We start from the raw sequence: 25,667 nt of genomic DNA on the forward strand, positions 1-25,667 counted from the left end.
CCATTCTAAGACGTTCCTGGGAAAGTGTGGTTTAGCTGATGGCTGACACGGTAGGGTAGCTGTGAGACATATTGATTGACAGCTGTCAGCCGAATGTGCAAATCTAGCAAGACATTTAATAGAAAATGCAACAGTCAATGCTGGAAAGAGGGGTGGGATTTTTGGGGGGTGGGGAAGCACAAATTAAAACCACATTTATATTCAATAAAAAGGGGAAAGTATACAGCTGAAAACCAAAGGATGAAACCTTAGTTTAATGAATAAGCATCTTTACCTTGAAGATGATCTGAAAATTTCAGATAGTTCAGAATGAAACTGCCAAATTTTCAGCGAGGTGGACTCAAAAGGATGGCATTTATTCCTAAATCAGACAAGGTCAACTGTGCCATTTCTGACATTCAGTGAACCTAATATGACATTATAATTGGGTTTCCTTGGCAAAATATATTCAGAGGGAGGGTTATCTTTGTATTTCATCTGAAGCTGAGAAAGTGTGACATGCCTAAGGCTTCTCAGTGGATTCCCAGGGCCGAGAAAGGGTTTGAACTCTGGCCACTAGAGTCAAAGTCAAAGCATTATACTATGTTTGTTCAGTGCTATAATGATAATGCTATCATCATCATCATCATCATCATCATCATCATCATCATCATCATAAACAACTGTATTTTTGTATCCTACACTATCTTCTCGAAGGGCGGCTTACATGGGGACCAAGTCCAGGCAAAAACAATTAAAACAATAAAACACATATAAGAACATCATAAAAAGCTTAAACATCACAATCTATTCTTTATATCAGCTTGCCTGTTTCTTAATGTTTTCAAAACAAGTTTTATTGGGGAAATATATTATGTTATAGTAATAGCAAGGTCTTCTCTGTGGTGTCACTTTGATTATGAAATATCCCAGTTTTCACAGAAAGATGTCTGGTATTGAAACTTTGGCATCAGCATAAAATTTTCAGTGTCAAGTATTTTACTTTGCTAAGACTGTCCTATTTATTTACCCGCCTCTCAGCTTCTCTACTATTTCTTTCTTTCTTTATTATTCATACTTATATGCCGCCTCTCCCCTGGGGCTCGGAGCGGCTAACTATGAGGATTTTAGTTTATTGTTACATTTCATTTTTGCATTCATCCTTATTGCTCATCAATCAAGGAAAACATTTTTATTAAAGAAACAAAATACATTTGTGATCAATTATGTATTTGTGCAAATTTATTTTCCCAACCCCCACATCCCAGTCCTTCCTCACTTCCTCCTGACACATAAACACTACAGTACATATTTTTGCTCTTGAGCAGATTTAAAACTATGACTGAGTTTTCATTGTACAGAAATCTTTTTCAGCCTTGAATCCTTTAGATGAGTTGGATTACAAATCCTATCATTATCAGCCAGCATGCTCATTGATAGTTGAGACCAAGGACAGTTTTTATAAACCTAATTTTTATTCTTTACTTTCTGCTATAAACTACTAATTAAAAACATGTTGATTAAAACACAACATTAAAGACAAATAAAAACCACAATTAAAAGCACAGCAAGAGAGAATGTAGCCAGCATCCAACCCATGGGATTCCCTTTAACAACAGACCAGCCAAACTTGCAGTGGTTTTCAACCTGTGGGTCCCCAGATGTTTTGGCCTTCAACTCCCAGAAATCCTAACAGCTGGTAAACTGGCTGAGACTTCTGGGAGTTATAGGCCAAAACATCTGGGGACCCATAGATTGAGAACCACTGTGTCAAAGACTTTGTAGAATAATATATCCTTCTCTGCCAGTGGAAGAAATGTCCATAAAATGAACTCTCTCACTGAAGGGAAGTCCAGATTCTGGAGATGGAAGAAATAGGGGTTAGAAAAGTTCTCTTTTTGGCTTGCAGCTCCCCCCCCCCCCAAAAAAAATCTCATCTGAAATGCCAACATAACACTAGCCATGCTGGTTTGGGTGTTTTGGGAACTGTAGTCCCAAAAAACAATGTTTCCCAGCTCTGCCAAGAAGCTCTAGCCAAACACATCTGGAGGGCATCAGAGCAAGTGAGGCTGGTGTACAACATGTAAAAGTAGAAGGAAATCATTTTTTAAAATCCGGCAACTACTGCACATGTGTTTCTGTGCTTAAGAAGTAAATGTTGCATACAGTTAAGGCTTTGCCTCCAATAGAGACATCCATAACATTTTCTTTGTTGTATGAAAGAGGGGAATGAAAAATGAATGAGGATTCTGCTCCTTACAATCCATGTTTTGATATTCAGGTCCAGATAAAGTCAATCATTTAAGATCCCTTGTACTTCAAGCCTATACTTTAAGAATATCCCTCTGAAATAAAATGAATCTTGACAGCTGGTATTTTCACATTTGTTTGTTTTATTCAATCCTTGCATGTATGTGCAGTTCTGCATTTGAGTGTTGAAGAGCTTTCAAGTGACACACCAAGTGAAGATCTTTGTTTAATGCTGCAAGGAACTGCATTTCTGACCATCGCATTCTAAATGGATGATCAAAATCTTCCACACTTTTGTGTAATTCAGCATACAAAAATTCACCTGTGTGAAACCTCAGGACATATTTGAATACATCTCTCTCTCTCTCTCTCTTTAAAAAAAAACAAACTTGTATAAACAGTAGCCATATAAATTGAGTTGTGAAGAGTAAAGGAGAAATAAGTTTAACTCCTTCTTATTATCTCTGGAATCCCATTTGATTTGTCCTCTCATTGGTGGAGTTTGCATATGTTTTAGACAAGGAAAGAGAGGACAATTGAGGGAAAATTCAATCCTCTTCCCCTAGTGCTGTCATCAGGAGGGACAATGCTTGCAAATGTTAATATCCATGGTGAGCAGATGTGTTGTACAAATGATTTCTCCAAAATTCAAAAAGAAAAGAAGCACAAGAATTCTGGTAATCTCATCCAAGAGGAAGGAAAAACACCTGAAATTATTCATTCATACATATGAGAATGAAATATCATAAATAAAATTTTACATTCCTACACAGTCAGTACACCCCTGCTTTGCTGCAGCTATTAATATGAGTTTTAAAGAGACAGGCATTAATTTTACCATTACCAAACCTCCTTAAAATTGCTTTTGGAGGGGTGTGTGCGTGTGTGTGTGGTGGTGGTGGAGGTGGTGGTGGGGGGGTTCATTGTTTGTAGTGGGGAAATACTAGCTTCAGTATAAAGATATTCTTCAGAGCCACAGTTGGAGAAATAGGGTCAAATTATCTGTCCATGCCTGCTGGGGAGGCATGTATGATTTGGTCTACTGCCCCCAAGTTAATACATTTTGTTAAAAAAAGGTATAAAGTCAAAATAATTATGCTTTTAAATTCACATCTATTTTTGCCCTTGTTCATTATATGCATGCAATATTACAAATGCTTGTACTGTTTTCACCAAGCCTAGGTAGTTGGGCCACATTTTCAGTATAAATAGTCAAATGTTTTGCCTTAGTTGTAAGTTGTCTTTGTGAGGGATACTTCAGTGTGAGAAATTGAATTTATTGAGGACACTGTGGTTATGGAATTGAATTAATATATTAACGTAGTTTCTAGATTGCTAGAAAGATAGTCCATCTTATTTTGTATGATTACAAAATCATACAAAATCATGTCTCATTACTAGGCACTCACCTCTCCAAGGTCTCTTTTCTAGCATTCATGACCTAAACATAGTCTTTCTGGTACACTCTAAGCTGCTGTTCTCAGGTGAAATGAAAGATACTGTCTTATCGCAAGTGTTAAGCATGCTCTGACTGCCATATTGGTCAGTTTATGTACATGGAATAGGTGTTGGGAAGTTGGCTCCTCGGGATCTAGTATATTTTTGATTTATTATTGGAATTTAATTCTCTGTATAATGCAGTGGTTTAAAGTATTTCATTAATTTGCTACATCCTTTTGCAATGATTTATTTATTTATCATGTCAGGAGCAACCAGACAGTTGTATTACATTTTTAGCAAAACGAAACAAACAAACAAACAAACAGACAGACAGACAAAACACAAAGTTTGCAAGTTTGGTAGTTGATTAAATGTCTTTTGACCAGTAGCTGGCCACTTGGAGTGCCTCTGGTGTTGCTGCAAGAAGGTCCTCCATTGTGCATGTGGCAGGGCTCAGGTTGCATTGCAGCACGTGGTCAGTGGTTTGCTCTTCTCCACACTCGCATGTCGTGGATTCCACTTTGTAGCCCATTTCTTAAGATTGGCTTTGCATCTTGTGGTGCCAAAGCATAGTCTGTTCAGCACCTTCCAAGTCACCCAGTTTTCTGTGTGCCCAGGAGGGAGTCTCTCATTTGATATCAGCCATTGATTGAGGTTCTGGGTTTGAGCCTGCCACTTTTGGACTCTCGCTTGCAGCTTATTTCTTGATTTAAGTTGTTGACATGCTGGCTGATGCCCAAACAAGGGATGAGCTGGAGATGTCACTGCCATGGTCCTTTCACTATTGGCGGCTACTTCCCGGCAGATGTCAGGTGATGCAATACTGGCTAGACAGTGTAATTTCTCCAGTGGTGTAGGGCGCAGACACCCCGTGATAATGTGGCATGTGTCATTAAGAACCACATCCACTGTTTTAGCGTGGTGAGATGTGTTCCACACTGGGCATGCATACTCAGCAGCAGAGTAGCATAGCGCAAGGGCAGATGTGCAATGATAGTATATTTTCATGTTTGCTGTCACTTCTCTTTATCCACTAATGAATGAAATCTCAGGACAGGGGGAAAACAGGGCTGCAACTGCATTTCAAGTTAGTTGGTTGATGTTTTGATAAAATGCTTTGAGATGTGTGGAGGATATTTGGCACTGATAGGCAGGCCCATTCAGAAAATAGTTATGACTACGCAATTGAAGTAAAAGCAGAACATGGAAGGGGAGGGGGGAGAGAAGAAGAAGAGAAGGAGTGCATTAAAAACTTACAGCCTCTCTGGAAATTCCAGTTACTTTCCATGAAATAGTAACAGAAAACATTTCCTAAACTGAAGACATTTTATATTTTTGGAGCATATGTAAAACGGGGGAGCCAGGAGAAAGCGGAAAAAGCTGTCTCCATTAGCAATGGCTTAATTATCTTTTGTTATTATTTGACATAACTGGATCCTCTAGGCTTTATTATACAACAACAAAATAATTACATGCTCAGTGCTTGTCATGACTTAGCTTTTATAGAAGTCAATCAAACAATTTGGCAATGCAGAAAGAAGTTAAGAGGGAAATTCTGAATATTGGTACTGAGCAACTAATAGTTCTGATGTTAAGGATCTACTACCAGCAAATATAATTTGTGTTTTCATTGTGTAATTTTCAGACCAGACCCCACACACAATGACCAGTGGCTGTAGCCAAACCATGATTAATTGCTATACCCTTCTTCTGGTGGTAGATGAGCAAAGAAGCGAGATCATATTCAGACTAGATTATATGTGTAGTTATTTTCTTGGGTGAATTCAAAGTTACAGTCAAGAGAAGGGTTTAGGAAGAGACCAACAAATGAAACAAATCCAGCAATCTTTGCCCACTATCCAGAAAAAAAAATGCCTTGTTTTTTCAGTGGCACAAAAGTACAAACATAATGTTCCCCACTTTCCTATACCTATTAGAACCCATCCCAACAATTTGTTTTGACAGTGAAAATTAAGCAGCGCGAGGGCAGTTCTAATGAAATGTTCAATTTCAACTCTGTTATTTGTTTTGATGATTGTGGTTTTAGTGTTTCTATCCACACTGAGCCCTTGGCACAGAATGGGCTAGAAAACTATTTATATAATTTTATTTCCCAACATTCTTTTCCACTCTCCCAGTATCCAACTCCACATTAATGTGACTCAGGGAATGTGAAGATGGAAGCTTTATAATTGAGCCTTCATGAATCAGGTTAACAGAGTCATGGTTATTGCCTAGCAAATGTTAGGACTGTGCTCAAGTTTTGCTCATCATGTATTGAAACTGAATATTGTATATGTGTGTATATGAAAGGGAACCCAAAGTTGGAAGACCCACTTCAAAGACATAAGTGAAACATAAAAGTTTCTGGAACTCTTAAAAGAGATACGGGCATAATATTGGCAAATAAGATCTTTTCACAAAGCATCTGACGACTTTACCTCATCGGGCTCTGAAAATGGATCCTGAAGTTGCAAACCTGTCTTGCTGAATGTTGGAACATGCCTGGATAGCCACTCTTTTTATTGAGCCAATCCTTTCTGTAACTGCTTTTAGAAAGCTGAAAGCACTTTTAGCTTACCAGAACAGCTTGAACATAACTCATCCCAACAAATATTCACCCATATTCCTTCATTTTTAGTATTATTTTTCCCAGAAGAATAACACACTCTGAGAGTTGACAGACTTGCAAGACTGGGCCTTCGTCTATGTGCGGGTTTGCAGTTGAGTAGACAATTATTTCCACATTTTCAAAGTATATAAGCACAGTCCCTACAAACAATTTGAATATTAATAAAAAATAAATATGCATTTTGTAATTCTAAACCTTTTCCTAATCTGTGGGGGGTGGTTCAACATGTTATACAGTTTGTGATGATGGGAAATGGGTCGCAAGACTAAACAGATTAATTGATATGTATTTGAACTCTCCAAATACTATAATCTGGGAAAAAATCATAGGGAATATTGCCTACTTTAGTTAAAATAGGTAGTTATTCCAATTAAAGCAGAAAAAAACATGGTGAGACTATACTGTGAACACACCTCCACAGACTTAGAATTAGTAATTTTTGTGTAATATCTCTGAAAGGGTAAACATAGGATTCATGTACATACATATGACTGACTGCATGGGTGTTCAAAGTAGGAGTGTGTCATACCTTTTCTTTAATTTGCCTGTGGGGCAAATCTAATTGTCTGCACAATAGCATGATAATGTCATATTGCCTGTATAATCCTCAAACTATGCTTTAGAATTTGCAGACTAGAATGTGAAGTGAAAATGTGGGAGTAGTGTTGGAAAAATGTAAGTAAAGATACTCTCAATAATGTTTCCTTTTTCCTCATCTGAATTATAAACAAAAATATGGCAGAGTGGTGCCATTTGGAATAATATCTTGTGCTATCATAATTAATAATGTAAATACAAATGTTCTAATCCTTATCAAGACATGTATACCTATTGATGCATTGAAACAAACCATCTAAAAAATGGTGAACCAGCCTAAGAATTTTAATATTTGAGACGTTTAAAAATCTCTTTTTGTGCAAAATGCCCCAGAAATGTACTGCTTCCCACGTGTAAAATTGCAAAATTGTTTTGCATATTTTTCTTGCAAAGTGTCACATTTTTTTTTCAAATTTACAGTACACAAAAATGTTCATAATATGAACATTAAAAAGAGAAGTCTAAAATTACTTGTTTTTGCACACATGAATGAAGATTTACACTCCTAATCACAAGCATCCTAAAGATTGGCAGTTACCTGCTACAGTGCAAGTGTACTGATAAGAGTTTCCTGATTTTATTTTGGTATAGTGGTCAAGGTATATTTTTATCCTTCTGAATAGTGTTATAATTTGACTTAAATGTTTGGGCTCAGACTTTATTATGTTTCTTTCTTCCTTTAGTCTTGACATTTTCTTCTAAAGTGTATATATGATACATGTTTAAATATCATTGTAATGAACTGGAAACATTTTAATGATGTGTCTAGTGACTTCCACAGACTTGCTTAGGATAAAAGATCTATTATCCACAAGATTTAGTGTGTTTAACTAAAATGAGAACTGGCAGGGACTGTGAAAATTTGATTCCTCTGCATTTATATGGCCTTCTCTTCTGAATATCTTTAACAGCATTCCCCCCAAAGAATAAATCTAAAAAAACTTGTTGAAACCATGTTAGATTTGGGAAAGAGAAAAAATGTTATGGACTGCCTATTTTAATGTAACCACTGAACTTGTTCTTTTAAACATTCTTTATCATATGATTATTTAAGGTCTTGAATATTTTTTCTTGATCTTCAGATATTTTTATTTGCTCCTCCAATTACTCCCCACATGTTATGCTTTCCTGTATTCTTGAAATCCAGATTATTTACAAAGTATTATTTGAATATATGCCTCCACACAACCCCCCTTGTATTTTGTGTATTGTTGCAGGCCCACTACAATGGGATGTTCCAAATTTTCTTCCACTTGTATTAAGTCAAGAGGGCACTTACATTGCTTCATACATACTTTTGTATGTAAATATCAGTTCTAGTTGATATTATTTATCAGCCTGCTTATCCAGACTCTTATGAAGCTCACTACTAAACAAGGATTGCATAATGCATATTTCTGTTTAGAAATAATAGCTGGCATCACATTAGTTATGATATCATAAGTTAGTCTTGGGGCATTGTAAATGTTCTGCATTTTCATTAGTAACCATTGCATAGTCCCCAGGGTAATCCTTGAAACCCACCTAAAAACCAGTCAGACAGCTGAAGTGGATGAAAACTGGGCTGCTCCTGAATGGAGGCACTGCAGGATGGCATGACCACTTCCATCCTACCAGCAAGTGATGCTATTAGCAGCAGAAGCAAAGACCCATTAGGGACGTTAGGTGAGAGTGGGCCAGCCACATGATCTTGAAACCCCTTACTCACCAGCACCACAGGCTTTCATTGCTCTAGATGGCTGACTGGCTTTTAATTTGGGTTTCAGGAGTCAGACAAAAGCACAGTTGTGCCATTTTGGCAACATACTTGATGCAGAATCTTAGGCATTTTTTCACTACAGAAAAAGCCATTTTATGTGCAGAAAAGATGTACTCCACACAAAAAGCATACATTGTTGATTTACAATGAGAATTTCTGTGCAAGAAGTTTTTCCTGCATGGAAAATAATATTTTTGCCTGGGGATATTTTTTTCTGTAGAATATTTTCATAATTTGAGACTTAATATGCACAACATTCACATACAGACATTTGTGCAGAAAAGAGCATTTTCAGTTCAAGACTGCTCTTTTTAGTATACAAATTTTGTGCAGAATCCCTAAATTATAAAAATTCTCATCAATCCAGTCTTTTTCTCACCAGAGGTTCTTGACACTCATACAATAGGGGTTTTCCAGGCATCTTCAAATATGTTGATAGTTCTTTCCATTCCTGCTTGAATTTCCATTAGGTTCTGCTAGCTGACTAAGCACTGTGGAGTTTAAGAAAGACCCTACAATCCTTATTTCCTATTTTGGAGTAAGTGGGGCTGCCCCTGTCAAATCAGGACAGTTTGAAGGGTATTGTGTGGCGCAAGAGGGTGCTGCTACTGCCTCTCCATCATTTATTTAATGTATCATCTCTATTTCTACTATATTGTGGTTTTGATTGCTGCATCAGAGTCCTAAATGTTGCCTATTCTGAATTTGAACTTTTGTCTCTCAAGTGTTTTAGTCCAACAGTCAAGCCACTTCACCACACTTACTTTCTAAAGAGCTACAAGGGGATAAATTATTGCTACAATTAACAGTGCAATCTTATGAATGCCAATTTCAAACTAAATTCTATTGAATCTAATAGGATTTATTCCCAACATACAGTATTTCAATTTATGTCTTGATTTCAAAATGTAGAAATTATTAATAATTTCTGGATTTGTTTTTTTTTTATAAAGGATTTGGATTATATATGGGAAGACATGATTTTCGCCCAGCAAGGCTCTGGGTTCCAATTGCTGCCCTTCCTTCCCATGTATCTCTTGCATTACTGGCCATAGAAAATGTGTGCAATGCAACAGTGTACAGTAGTACATCATACTGAATTCAAGGATACCTGTTACCATTTAACTTTATGTGTGATTGCAGCTCAAATTAAGTCCAATTGATTTTAATAAGATTTGAGTGTGACTTTATGTGGATTCAAATATGCGCCTGGAAAAAAAAACTAAGTAGAAAATATTTTTATGAGCTTCTGTTGACCTCTACTGATCTTTAAATATGAGATGCAAAAGATCAGAACTTCATATGAGCCAGATAATAGATTCATGTGAACCTAATTAAGTTTTTTTTATGTTGACAATGAAAGTATCCAGATTTCAAAATGTATCATCTGCCCCCATATTGAGTTATTTATAACTATTCAGGCTGAGACTTGCCCAATACAATTAATTGTTTTTTAAAAAAACGCATAACAGATTCATGAAACTGAACATTTTCCAGCTAAAGTGGAAACAACAAGTATTGCTGAAAGTGCCAGTATCAGAATGTAAAGAGTATAAAAATAAGGATCAGACTACAGCAAAGCTTGCACTTCTAAATTCATATACTGCAATGTGCTCTCCAGAAGGCAGAATTTACTACTAGATTTCTATATGATTTTTAGTAGATTACCAAGATTTTTTTGGCTACCAACTTTCACAGTTCAATGACTATTTTCTCTCAAACCACACTGCTGAAACAAAGAAAGCTCAAGAAGAAAGGATTCTTATGCATTAAAGAAGTGTGACCTTCATTTTGGTACTAAAAACAAACCAAAGGGTTGAGATGGATATAATATCCTACGAATTAATTTTAAATGCTTAGGTATCTCCACTTGTTAAGTATTTAAGTATTTATTTTACCTATATTGCAATAGGTTGTGGTTGTAGTGTGGAAAAATGGTACAGTTTGAAGTCTGCCCACCTCTATTCTTCATTGCCCTGGAAGACTGTTCATATGCTAGCGCTATTCTCCAGAATTCAACAACCAGAACAAAAAGGACAGCTGCACCAATATAGTGTTTTGAGTTGTGTTTCTCTATCAAGGGAAATTCACTAACTTCTAAAGATTTCCTAAAGAGCTGCTTGGAACTGCCTAGTTTTTAAGTCACCAAGGAAGAATATTGATGCAGCTGTTTTCTTTGTTCTGGCTTTTGGCTTTACAGTCTACAGCTGTTTTTAAATCTTGCTTGTTGTTAAAGAATTCAACAACCAGACACCCAGTGGAGTTTAGTTCCAGAATTCAGCTAGACTCCCAGCTGCGGTTGATACTAGGGACTATATCACACAAGTTCTTAAGGAACTCATTGTTTTTACCTGTTGGTTTCCAAGAACAAATCAAGGGGCTGATTTTAACCTTTAAATCCATGCCTATTTGTCTGAATAAATGCTCTTCAATGTCTCCATAAATGCATTTGATTTTCCAAAAAAAAAAAAAAAAAAAAAAAAGAGGCTCCGTTACTGTCCAATCATCTGAAGTTCAACATATGTCTGTAAAAGTCTTCTCAATGCCAGTGTTGCAGTTACTGAAACCTTTTCCCAGGGATGTTTGCCAAATCAATACCCTCAGTAGGTTGCTAAAAATCATTTCCCCCAGATTCTAATTTACCCTTTTGAAACCTGGTTGGCCAGAATTGTGGCTCATGGCTGTAATTTTTTGTCTTCATATTAAAGCTGGACGAATTTGAATTTGTCTTACAACATCCCCTGGATTTGATTGTGTATTTATGGATTTTTTTATTGCTACTCCAGAAATATACAAGGAAACAAAAAGGTGCACAACTTTCAAACATTATGCTACCACATGATTAAAAGCCGAAGGCCTGTCTAAATGCAGCATTGTAATCATTGCTTAGGAGCAGCTGCTGAGAAAGCGCTTTCCTGCATCCTCACCACACAGTCCTCCGATGGTGGTGGGAAAACTGAGGCCGGATCCAGACAGGCCTTTATCCCAGGAGAATCTACATTTTAAAAGGCGGATTTTCCTGGTGGCCTGTCCACAACCACCCCAAAAAGAACATGCTTTCTGGGGTGGGTGTCCAGATGTCTGGAGGCCCACCCCCTCCCCCAAGCACCCAGACACCTTAGAAAAGTAATAAAAACGTATCCATCTTCCATTATAAGTCTCGGCAGGCTCTCCTGGCACATAGAAATGATGTACCAGAAGAGCGGGGGGAGGGGGGGGCAGAATAAATCCACTATTAAATTTGCTACAAACCAGGGCTGTAGCAAATTAATTTGTGATTGTCCAGAACGATGTCTGGACAGATCCTCCTTTATTGTGGTATATACCACAATAAAGGTCCTGTCTGGATGGGCCCTCAGACTGGCTTGATTGGGAAAGGAATGTACTATCCTGAATAGAATCTGGCTGAGTCTTTGCAGGTTCACATTTTGGTATAGTTTTAAATAAGTACTAACTTTTACAGCAATAGTAGCAATGCCACTTTTATGTACAGTCTATCAGTATTCCATAAAAGAAGAAAATCAAGCTGTATTGTAATAAATCTAGAAAATGTTACTTGCATAAGAATGGCTCATGGGCCCATAGAAATCACAGTCACGGGCAGCGAGTTCGTACTTTGGGCTGATCTATCACAGGACTGATAAATCCTTTCTAGTGTAAATTTTGAAAAGTAAGAATAATATGCTTTTATATATTTCTGTTGTTCCATTTAGAAAAAATGGTCTGGATACCAGAATACTTAATAACACCAAGGCTGCAACCCTATGCATATTTTTTTGGAATCAAGAACTATTGAACTTAGTTGGAATTTTTGAGTAAAAATATTCCGGACTACAAATCAATTTCCTTAGTTTAGATCAAGAGTATCAGCCATCCCTAGGGTTGTTCTGCCTTTGGTTCAACTTCAGTCACACAAGTATAACAGCATTCTAGCACTCTCTGCAAATGCTTGTGATGGGCGGTCACTGGGGAGCGTGTGTATATAGTGTGTGGGATGAAGTGGGAGACATTGTACGGATGTTTTGTCTGCTGCCTTAATGATGCTTGCATTCTTTACCTTCTCTGTTTCCTTTACTATTATTTGTGCTGAGCTTTTTCTGTAGCCCCAATGTATAATGATTCGATGGTGTGCATGATTACGTTAACCTTCTATGCTATGGTTCTTGAATAAAACCTGTGTACTTCATGGAAATTTTGCTTAGGTGGAATCTAAGTGCCATTTTGTCACAGCACGTTTTTTCTGTTCATATGGATTATTAAATAATATAAAATTTTAAATGGACTTTACTGCACCATGGAATATTATACTGTTGAATAGGAATTATAAACAAGGGTCACTCCAAAAGTAATGCACAACATTTTTTAAAATCCAAATTTTAGTTTAAATCTTTGCTATTTGCTGAGGGCTCAGACGAATCTTTCTCACTTCTATTCAAATTTAATTCAAACCATTGTCATTGTCACAGCACTCCTCCAAGATGGCTGCTGCTCTTGATATCCATCAAAAGCAACAAGCTGTAATTGAGTTCCTGATTTGTGAGAATGAGACAGTGGGGAACATCCACTAGAGACTGAAGGTGGTGTATGGAGATTATCGTGTCCATCGCAGTACTGTTAGTCACTGGGCGTACAGGTTATCTGATGAAAAAGAGCATACCAATATTCAGGATGCTTCACAAAGTGGCAGACCATACACTGTACAAACAACTACAATGTGGAGTGCATGAACAACATGCTTAAGGCTGATAGATGCATAACTATTAAAGAAATGTCATTCCAACTGGGCATTGGGAAAGCAAGTGTGTGTAGAGTACTAAAACAGTTGCAATTGAACGTCTGTGCAAGCTGGGCCCTGAGGAAGTTGCACACAAGGAAACTCTTGGCCTGGTACTTGGCCTGGTACTTAATGGAAACTTATTTCAAGAATTGTGACAGGAGACAAAACATGGTTATACTATTTCGAACTAGAAATACTGCGTGTTTCCTTGCGATTGACAGTATCATCTCCATTCACCTTCTTCAGTCTTGTTTATTACCATGGGGAATAATCCAGCCAAAATGAAAGATGTCAAAATGTGAGAAATTTAAGCATTTATAATCAGCCCTTCCTATCCACAGATTCTGCAGCCACCATCCATGGCTTGAAAATATTGGGAACCCCCCCCCCCCCCCAAAGTAAACATTGATTTTTGCCAATTTTCACAAGGGAGACCATTTTACTATGTCATTGTACATAATGAGAGTTGAAGATCCACAGATTTTGGGAACCACAGGAGGTGCTAGAACCAAAGCCCAGCTGAAACCAAGGGTCTACTATAATCAAATTGGCCGATTATGGCCATCTTTTTGCATTAAAGAATATGAATACATCAGAGAGGGAACTAGAATTCTAACACTGTTTATTTTCTCTCTCTCCCCTCCACCCACACCCAATTGTTTTTTCTTTCACACAGACATTTATCTCCTTTCATCCCTGTCGACATCACTACGTGGGTGTGATGCGTAGTGGATTGTCATCAGTTTTCTTGTTTTTCTGTCCAAATCATCCAGCTCTGCTTGTGTCCAGTTCACAATTCCAGCAGTGTATCTAATGACGGGGATGGCCCAAGTTTTGAGAGCCTTGAATGTATTTCCGCCATTTAATTTGCTCTTCCAAACCTTTCTGACTCTTTGGATATATTCTTTGCTGACCACATTTTTGCTGACCCATGCTGGATATTGTCCAACTGTAGTATGCCCATATATTTATGGGCTTCAGGCTGATTGCATTTTATGATTTGTCCATTATTATTATTATTATTAGCTTTTATTTCTTAATTGAGCTCAAAAGGAAGCAGTCAATTTCATTTTTTCAGAGTTCTAGCTTTCTAATTCCACAAATCCAGATAGCATTATTTTCATAACACTTGCTTATGAGGAACCTAGTGACAAATATAATGTGGGATTTAAAATTACCATTTTAATTAAATGAAAGCAATTGATATAACCTGTTTGTAACACAAAATAACCCAAAGAGGTACATGCTTACAGTTCCCTTAGTATCCATGCTCTATGTGTCTTAAATTTCATGGTTTTAGAAATGTGTAGGGAACAGACAGACAGGCAAATGCATAATTTTGTCACTACAGATTATAAATTTACTATATGTTTGAGAGAAAGTTTCTTAAAGAAATGGAAATGAAATGGTACACTATACAGTAATATTCCTGCATGCATATACTGCTGTGATCTCTCTGATCTGTGTGTTTCAATGAATGATGTTGTTGGTCATTATCTGGCTAAGAAGACATATGATAGCTAGAAAATTTTTCCTTGCTCTGCACTAGCCACAAAATGGCCATTGGAGAGGCATTTGCAACAGTATTAGTCCATGTAAATGTGTTGGTCACTGAGGAGGTTAGAAGAGAATACCAGCTTTGGAAATGAAAGCCATGCGGGTATAAGGTTGATACCAGGCACTATATAATGCAATAATAAATTTTAGAGAAATCATAATCAACCATGCTAGGGAGCCCCGGCCCCCACAGCTATTCAACCATCATATTTGAACATGGCAAAACCTACCAGTAGAATAACTGAAACACCTTCCCCAGGACCTAGTAGGTCCTATTCTTGTTGGACTTCAAGGTGGACTTAATGATCAATTGGCAAATTTATGCCCCACCAGCGTAGAGTCAAATCTATGCTGACAGGGGCATGTGAAAAAAGAAATCTATATACCTTTCATTACCACCCATTAATGGAATCATCACATACACAGTTCTCAAGTATCGTATGTAATTTTTCAGTAAACCAATTATTACATATTTAGTAAGGCACCGATTTATGCAAAATTTGCAAAAATCATATAAAAATAGATATATCAGTCTGACTTTTAAAAATTTCCGAGGCCTAACCCTTTGTACCATCTGTTAATCTTACATCTTGAGCTTGGGAATTTGGACTTCAGTGGACTTTCCCAAGTGAGTGTCTGCACTACATTTGGCATCAATACAATGATCCCCATTGCTGGGCCAGACCAACGACTGGACTAGACAAGCATTTTTTTCATACATGGACCAAACTAGTTGTTTATAGAAAACTAGCCATAGGAGATTAGTGCAATAACACCCTCAACTTCATTAGCCAGCAAATTATTTAGAGAGGAATGATGCACTTCATATGGGAGATGATATACAGCCATTTTGACTTGCTACTGTGTAACTGATAGCAATTATCTAATAATCACTACCATTAACAAGCAAAAGCAAGATGTTTTCATTATTCACCTGAAGTTAATGTGACTCCAAGTTCGAAAACTGCATAGGATCTCATTGCAGTGACTAATCACAATTTGGAAGGAACATTTGAAGTAGGGCATCTTCTAATACATTTTAAGCAAACATCTTCTATATTTCTTGAATCATCTTGTTATTCCATTAAAATAGCAGCATTTGTGTAACATACATAGTAGACTATAATGCTTTTTTGATATCATATATACAACGGTTGAATGAAAAGTAATGCCTTCACCTTTGTAACTCCTCAACAGATGGCAGTACTGGTATGCAGCAGATACTGGCTTGTTCAGTAGACTCTCCTCTACAGTTCCATTTTGGTTGTGTTGTTAAAGTGCAAAGTATGGAACCCTGCGCAGAAGGTCGGTCAATGTGATTTAAGCAACATGCAGTCATTGAATTCTTGGCAGCAGAAGGTGTCACCCCAAAGGAGATTCATTAGAGAATGCAAGCTGTTTATGGTGATTGTGTTGATGTGAGTACTGTGCATCATTGGGTGAGTAAGTTTAAAGATGTTAAGGTGGGAACATCTGACTTGCATGATGAACAAAGAGTTGGACATCCTGTGACAGCAACTACCAAGTTTCACAAGCATAAGGTTGACAGATTGATTCAGAACAATCATCGTATCACTCAAGAGAGAAATTTCAAGCATAAACAGCATTTCACAAGAACGTGTGGATCATATTATTGCTTTACTTGGCTACCAGAAGATCTGTGCATGATGGGTTGCAGAAACAGACTGTTGACTTGTTCCGTGATGGCTTCAGAAAACTTGTTCATCGTTGGAAGAAATGTATCCAATTGTCTGGTGATTATGTGGAAAAAATAATAGTGGTAATTAAAGAGCACATTCAAAGGATTATTTCTGCATTTGATTTTTTAAAATATTCCCATCCAAACCCAAGTAACGAAGGTGGAGGCATTACTTTTCATTCATTAGGGATACAGAGGGTAGGGTGTTGCAGTTTTACCAGGTTTTTAGTCTTCTCTGCCAAAGAGTGTTAGTGATTCCACAGAATTGAGCCATGGCTCAATTGAGCTAGTGTCAAACGATGCTAATTCTACAGTGAAATGCACCTTTAGTCTCCAAGGCTGGATCCACACTGCCATATAATCCAGTTTCAGAATGCAGTCTAAATGCATTGAACTGGATTATATGGTAGAATAGACTCATATAATCCAGTTCAGTCCAACAGTGTTCTGAAACTGGATTATAGGCAGTGTTGATCTAGCCTATATCTCTTTGCGTACTGATATTTCAGACTAACATGGCTCGAGCTTTTAATTCTATACATACTGCTGCCATGGTGGAAAAATAATAAGGAAATGCTTCTCTAGGGAGAGAAGCCCAAAGTCTGGAAGCAGCCTCCTAGGAGGTTTTCCTTCTTTTTCTACTAAAAATGTCTGGAATAGTAATGGGACTGGGTAGAGGGCCTTCCCCATAATCAAAGCTGGGCACTCAAACAGGCCCAGCTTTGATTATGTGGATCTTTTCAATACATTTTAATAATTTCAAGAAGAAAAAGAACCAGATTATATTCTGATAGTTGTCAATGAAGTTGCAGAAAGTTTGATACTAGATCCTTAAATGCTGGTTTGGCAAAATAGAAATACAGACACAGATTTAAATCTTTTTTGTATTTGAAAAAAACCCCCACATAGGATTTCAAAGAAGATTTTTGCTAATAACATTTGTTTATTGGCTGTTTGTGTGACAATTTGCTGTCTTGACTAACTTAAAAAAAACTGCATCAGAGACTTTAAATCACCCTTTCTAGCAAGAACAATTTAGCATTCCAAACAACAGCAGGGAAGGTATAATGAGTCCACAGAGACTGCGAGATACGGACACATAAAACACTCAGGGACAGGTCAGGGAAAGTCCTTTGTAAATTTGCTCTTAATGGTGATATATTTTTGATGAACTCCAAAGTGTGTTGGATCTCGCAAGCAGAAACATAGCCAGTTTTAAATAGCACTCTATAGGAAAACACTGCTGTCAATAGACTAAGAAATTTTTAGTGTTTTAGTTACCTGTTCATTATTTTCAAAATATTTGTCATGGCATAAAGGAAGATATGTTCATGTAGCCATTGCATTAGTATTAAAATTTGAAATTTTTAGCAGAAATTAGTTATGTTATTAAATGGAGAAAAATAAATGCATGGAACTAGAAATCATGAAATTACAAACTCTCCAACTACCCCAGTTTGGCAGAGACAGTCTTGATTAATCTGTTATCCCACTTTTTCAGATCCACCTGTCTCTCTTCTCCTCTCACTCTATCCCTTTGTTCTGACATATTTCAGTTGCTGCAAACTGAGTTCAAAATGAAAAAGTAGTCTGCACTCAACTAATTCAGTGAGAGGAGAATGAGGGTAGAATACTGAACGTCTCAACAGGGTCGGGCAAAAGCAAACCACTACTGCTTTTTTTCAGTGTGTGTTCTTTTTTTCATTAATAACTTGCATACTTTTGATAGTATATTATTCCTTGCCTACTTATGGTCATACCACCCTGAACATGCCCAATTTTGTCTGATCTCGGAAGCTAAGCACGTTGGGCCTGGTTAGTACTTTGAAGGATATGGTCTAATTTTCATCTGTGAAGTGTTGGAATGTGTGAAATTATGAATGCTATGTTCTTGAAATATACATGGCATTGGTTGATTTATCTGGGGTGCACACAAGATACAGATATGTTAAAGTTTGTAGAAGCTAATTTAGGCACTTAAACTGCTAATGCTAGCTGCACAAATCCTGTAAGTTGTACAAGAGTTAGCTGGAAAGTAAGGTTACAAGGCATGTAGCTCTCACAGGGAATGTTCTTGGGGAAAGTAGGTATCATTGCTGTGTAGCAGGAAGCCAGCAGAAGCAAATGAGCAATGCCAGTTGTTAGTAGCTCATCAACTGACATTGTGGTGAAGGTTAGAGATGAGCATCCTCATTCTGTTTCCCTCCAAGTGCGAAGTTAGCGCTGCAATGTTACCTATATGCTAAGGGCATGAACACCGCTGCAATTCATCATGAAATTGTTTCAGTTTATGGAGAGGATGTAATGTCAAGACAACATGTAACAAAATGGGTATGGAATATATTTAGAGACCATGAAGAAACTTCACAGAACCATCGATGGTGGGAGTCTGTCTCTTTCATGACAATGCACATCTGCACATTGCTCATGCAACAAAAGAGTTGTTGACTTCATTTGATTAGGATGTTTTAAGCCACCCCTCTCACAGCCCTGATCTCAGACCCAGTGACTATCATCTGTTCACTAAATTGAAGAAACACCTTGGGTTTTTTTTGTCGTGTCAGGAGTGGCTCCTGGTGTGAGAGAATTGGCCGTCTGCAAGGACATTGCCCAGGGGACACCTGGATGATGATTTGATCAAACACCTTGGTGGAAAACACTTTTCCAATAACAACAAGGTGAAAATCAAAGTGATGAACTGACAGAAAAAGGCAGAGGGAAATTTCTATGACACAGGCATCAAAAACTCATCCCACTGATGACAAAATGTATTGAATTGAATTGTGATTATGTGGATAAATAATGTAATACCTATGCTACAATCAATGAAGGTTTTATTAAAATATATTCTTTTTTGTATTTTTTTTAAATCTTGTAACCTTATTTTCCTGATAACCCTCGTAGTTCAAAAAGTTACTTTTCTGAATATACATTCAATAAAGGAATTCTGTCTTGAAATTAGGATATGGGAATGAAACATATCAATTGATCATTTTACAGTGAGGACTTTTTGGCTCAAATCTTTCTGCAGCTGGGAAGATATACTCATTAACTCATAATTCCATTTTCTTTTCCAAAGCTTTTACAGTGATGATGCATAGGGACATAACTTCCTGAGGAAGGGAAAGAAATGGGTGACAGTGAGCTTTGCCTGATTCAACACTCTAATTTGTCCTCAATTGTTGAAATGTCCTTTTTTGGGTTTTTTTGCCTGTCACAAATGGGTTGCTAAAAGCAACATGGGGTAGCACTTCAGCTCAAACTTCATTTGGAACATCTCTTTATAACACGATCATTTCTATTTTCAGCTATTTTGTTTCTTGGGATCCAGTTTCTGACTCTCATAGTCAGGTTACATTGGTTGAAATGGAGCTGATTTGAAATACATTTCAAAGCACTGAAGGAGTTGTGGGGGTGGGGGGGGCAGAATGAGATTTTAAATCATTAATTTGCTGTTTTAAAAGTGTCTAGCTTATGGTAAAGACTAGCTAGTTGCTATAACAAAACACCTTGGCTGGCAACTAAATAAAGCTTTTATACAGCATAATCAAAAACCTTTGATCATGCAACCCATGTGCTCTCCAGAATTATATGGCTGAGCTGGATTTTTGTACAGATCATATTTCACAGCAAAAAGTGACATTCTGAACAGAAGAACATAAAGGGCCTATCGTAGGATCTTGTTTCACCCAGTAATCAATCAGATGTCTCTGGGAAGTTCACAGGCAAGACATGGGGGGGGGGGGGGGGGAATTAGCCCAGTGTTACTGCACTTGCTCAGGACATGTGCCCTTGAACAGGTCTGCAGAGGACTTCTTTGTGTTCAGAAAACAGGACTTTCTTGAACTTGTATGCTGGAGAAATTCATCGTATGGCACTCTTCCCATAACCTTGACAGTATTTGTGTGCATGCTATCAGCCTCAGCGGCCATTCTATGGTCAGCAGGGCAACTCTTCTCTGGCCACCTGTGGCTAGCAGTAAATTGAGTCCAAATTTGAGAAAAGTGAAGAGGAGCAAAATATGAAAAACTGGGATCTTCAGTATCGGGAATGATTTTTTTTTTCTGAAAATACATTCTTAAAATTGAAAATTTTTTTGGTAGAAGGTAAACTGTTTTATGAAAAGGACACATCCTGTTTCAACTGAACCCTATAAAATGATACCTGCCAACATAAGTGGCAGATTTTTGTTTTTCTCTCTCATTCTCTTTCTCTTTTTGCTGCACTTACAAATATATCAAATAGCAACTGTTACCCCACGTGCACTTCCTTGAAAGGGTGTCTCTTATCATTTCTTGGATAATACAATCACAGGCCAAAATATTAGGCAATAATTCATCTTTGATCGTGTGCTCATGCATGGCAGAGGTTTGGACTAGATGGTACTTATGGTATCTTCCAACTATGATTCTATGACCTGCACAAAATTAATAATTTGACACACACACACACACATACATCAGGTATTTAAACTGGATTTTCTTTTTATTTGTTAAAACTGAATTACCACCACCATTTATAGAGTAGCCTATGTAAAGGCTATATTTCTGAGGGGATAAAATATGAAATATCTGCCATATTGAAGTTAAAGGGTGTATAAATTGGGATATATCTTTTAGGTATTTACTAACCCAAGGCCAGCAAGTTATGACAGCTGCTAGGATCCAGGATCCCCATGATCAATCATAGAAACCACCTGGGAGATCTTCACTCCCACAGAAAGTCTGCAATATGTTTAGCTCTCAGTACTAGTCTTCTATGAACCAAATACCATGAAAATATTTTCCATCTCTTCTTTAAAAAATTATTTTTCCCAATAACTCATGACAAGCCATGTCCTATCCCAATCAACAAAACCTTACCATTTGACCTCAAAAGATACTGAAATACAAGTTAGAATGCTACATTCATCTTATCTTCTAAAACATTGCTGGATGCAATATTCAGCTTTCTCGTTTTCAGCCATCTAACTGGAAAATGGGAGGAATTTATGACCTTGAAATCAACTGATCTCCTGTTTTGAATTTGAAATAATTCTTTGCTTTGTAAAGGCAGTGAAGATTGTGTTGTTATTAGCTCCTCTCTCATGATGTTCAAGTAGAACTTAAGACATGCAGAATTTAGCTTTTCCACATTGGAAAGACTGTTCTAAGCCAAATACCCCTCTTAAGTTCAAGCCAATGACTGGTTTCTTCAGTCATAAGCTTGTGTCCGGTTTTGAGCAGCAACTCCTTTTCATACCAGTTTGCCCCAGAATGGAGTTTCAGAATCATTCACTTGATGATATGTGTAGAGGATTTGTTGTCAAAGAAACCGGGGAGTAATTCTTTCCTGCCCAGGCATGTAGCCGGGGGGGGGGGGGGGGGGCTTGAGGGGCTTCAGCCCCCCCCCCCCAAATTCTCATGGTGGTCCACGAGAAGGCCTTACTGGTGCATTATTTAAACTGTTATGTTTATTCATATCATGATCTGACCACCATACTCAATATATCCCATATGCAAGGGGGTATTGGGGTAATGATACAAAAGGTTTGCTAGGCTAGACCCTCTTTCACTCAGACTCAGCCCCCTGAAACTCAGCCCCCCCGCCCCCCCCCCCAAAAAATTCAGCCCCCCCCCCCCCAAATGAAATCCTGGCTACGGGCCTGTTCCTGCCCCACGTAATACTAGTCTTTCAGAGAAGTAATAGTATTGTATCTTCAGCTTTTTCTCATTTTGTGTATCTTAGATAGGAATGTACACTAGTGGACATTTTCAGCAGAAAAGTGGAACTTCTTAGAAACCTAAAACTGCTCCCTCAGAGATTCCCCAAAATTTACCTTTTGTGCACCTGTTTGCTAGAGTTGGCAGATTCAATGATGTTTCAGCATCGCTGGGAAGAGGGAAGCCCTTCATTTTCCTTTCTATATTGTCTATGCTGTCTACATGCATTAACTGGAATCATTTCAGCGGGAGCACAATTATGTTGCTCATAATTTGAATTGCATTTTTAATGCCTATCGCTTTTCATTTCCAATGAACACATGCTCATTGAACACATTGTAAACTGTGTCCTCTCTTTACCTGAAAAAACATAATTTTGTCTTTGTAATTTTGTAAACTGCATTCTTTCCTAATTATTTTTTTAAAGTATTATTTCAGCACCTAAATCTGATTACTTAAAAATAAGCTAATTGCAACACTCTTGATGCTTGCTATTCTGCATTCCAAGTAAGGGCATTTTTATATCTATTTGAAATGAAGCCAATTGAAGTTTGTCTGTTTGTTTGGCTAGCTAGCTAGCATCATTTACTATATTGTTCCTTTAGCATGCATTTGCATGGTGGAATATGGTCGCCATCTCTCTGATTATCAGTAAGAGATATATCCATTAACAAACTGAAATTTTGGTTGTCATGGTTTGGTCATGTCACAAAGATAATGATGGCAATACACAGATTTATCCTTTACTATTTTGAAAACAGGAAACAGTTTACTAAATTTGGGTTTCCAGAAAGGTAGAGGATTCTTCAAACACAAGGTCACAAAAAGGCAATTTCCTGAAGGTAACTCGTGTCTTTAAATATATGGTAGCATGTATAGAAATGTTTAGTTTTGCAGCTGGGAAGTTCATGATCAAATCTGCTCAGTTGTAAAGTACATTATGTGCCTTTGGGCAAGTCACTCTCTGTTAGCCTAGCTCACTTTCTGAGTGCTATGAAGAGAATCATGATATGCTGGTTGCTTAATACTTGATATCATGGAAGTATTGTAGAAGTGTGGAATGAGGCAGTGTTTAGAAGTGCACATTCATAATTGTTCTAATTGGCATAATTGTTGAGCACTTTCTAAACCTTTGTCGGTCATGAATGCAACTAATAATTAGCATTCTTGGAGAAAGCTTTTAAGCATGCTAACTCTGAAATGAAAAAAAAACTTTTGAATGTACTACTATATTTTATTTATAATTTATTTTGTTAAACTGTGTATATTCTTCCCATATACTCTAACTCCAAGCAAGCACACATATACAATACACTTCTAAACTATGAAATAGTGATTGTTTTGAAGAAAAGGAACAAAGTGCAGCAAAGCAGTAATAATGATGTGTATTTTAAAGTTTCTTTCCACTAGTGTTTGTGAGTGGATATTTTGGATTGACTGTTCCAAAACAAAAATTCAAAACAATCAAAGTAAACATTTTAAATTGCCTGAACAGGCAGGATTGTTTTAAATATATATGTGCTATTGTGAATTTTAATGCTTATATTGCCTTGTTAATTTTATGTTTATGTTGTTTACTCTGTATGTATTGATGATGTTACTTGAAAACTGCTCTGTGTCCCCTCAGGGAGCTGTATATAAATAAAGTTTTGTTGTTGTTGTTGTTGGTCCTTGTCTAAAAATATTGAAATTGCGCACACTGTTTTAAATTTTTTTCCCCATTTCAATATACTGTATTTAATTGTTTCTTCCTATTTTTTCATTCATGTTAATGTTTCAACAACTACAGGTTTTCTCTGCAAAGCAATATATGCTAATGAGAAAAATTGAATAAAAATTAATTCCTAGGTTGTTATTTTTTTAAGGATTAAAGGGGGAGGGTTGCACTTTTCAACCAGATTTTGTATTTTGCTGATATATACCTCCAGCTACTTTGATTGCCTGGCAGCCAATTTAATTTATACAAGATAATAAAACAATTCCCTGTCTCTAATTTTGTATAGCAAAGATTTATTAAAATAGATAAATTTATTTTCTGAGAAAGGTTAAGACCTTAAACACATGTTGACAAAATTGTGTGTTGTGATTTGCTTTGAACTATTGGTTTCATCAGCATTGTTCAGCTGAATAAACACCCTGGGCATTTTATGCTACTTTGGACCCAGCCAATAAGGGGATATACTGAATTTTAGAACTGTTTTTCATTTGTTTTGTAGATGCTAAATGATTGGTTTTGTTCTTTCAGTCTATATATTTGCTTGTCGGAAATAAAGGATGCCTTTGAATCCCCTGCAATTTCCTCCGTCCAAATCAGTTTTGTATTCAAGTGAATAGAATTTCTTTTGTCGGTTTTCTTGTACCCATTTTGAATTTGCTCTGATCTTTCTTATAGACCTTTTGTCCATAAAGATTTTACAATAAATATTTTCAAAGTAATTATCACTTTGATACACAGTGACTTGTTCGGGCAAACAACAATCCTGTTCAACAGCACACTTTAAAAGACCTGTCATTTGAATCCATATTAGTGTTACTGTTCCAAAAGAAACTATCCAATAAAATGTATAGATGTAAAACTATTTCAATAATGTAGTAAATCTATGATACATATTGCAATTTATAATTCTCATTTGCCTGCAGTCATTATAGGTAATTTTTTCTGCACATATTGATATTCAACATGTTGAACTTTGGAGTTGACAGGCTCTTTTTGGCTGTTGTTATTTTGTCAGTTCACTGCTTTGGGAGCAGGAGAAAGGTTTTGGCTCAGGACAATGATAATCCATAATAATCCCCAAACAGAAACAGATTACTAAACGGTTTTAGCAATAAATTATTCTCTTTTACCTGCTTGTTACTTTAATTTGTCCCAACTTTTATAAATCTCTGACTTAATAACAATAGACAAGTTAAAAGGTGCATAAGATGCTACAGTGTATAGCAGTAAAGATATAGTGAGGTGGATTTGTTTGACAAATTCCCAATTCCTTTTAATGATCTTTAAAGGATTAGTTGTGAAAATTAAAAGCTACATATACATTTAAATCACCAGCAGGCGTATTTTTGTTTTAGAAATGTATTAGAACACTCAACAGTGCAATTATTTACACATTTACTCAGAGGTAAATCCCATTGTTTTCAACAGGATTTACTCCCAGGAATGTGTGCATAGGAAGGCAGCTTCAAAATATAATGTCCCCAAGCTTATAAATTTTCACCAACCTTGGAGCAGCGTTTCCCTTCCATAGATGTAATTGTTTTCTGATTTTTAAAAG

General features: G+C 36.9%; 1 long non-coding RNA gene across 1 annotated transcript in view; it reads left to right on the forward strand.

Moving 5' to 3' along the window:
- Nucleotides 1–25,667, forward strand: part of LOC137097064 (uncharacterized) — a 167,999-nt gene that overhangs the window by 35,992 nt on the left and 106,340 nt on the right. The window lies entirely within an intron of this gene.

The sequence above is a fragment of the Anolis sagrei genome, chromosome 5 (genome assembly GCF_037176765.1).
Source record: "Anolis sagrei isolate rAnoSag1 chromosome 5, rAnoSag1.mat, whole genome shotgun sequence".
NCBI lineage: Eukaryota > Metazoa > Chordata > Lepidosauria > Squamata > Dactyloidae > Anolis > Anolis sagrei.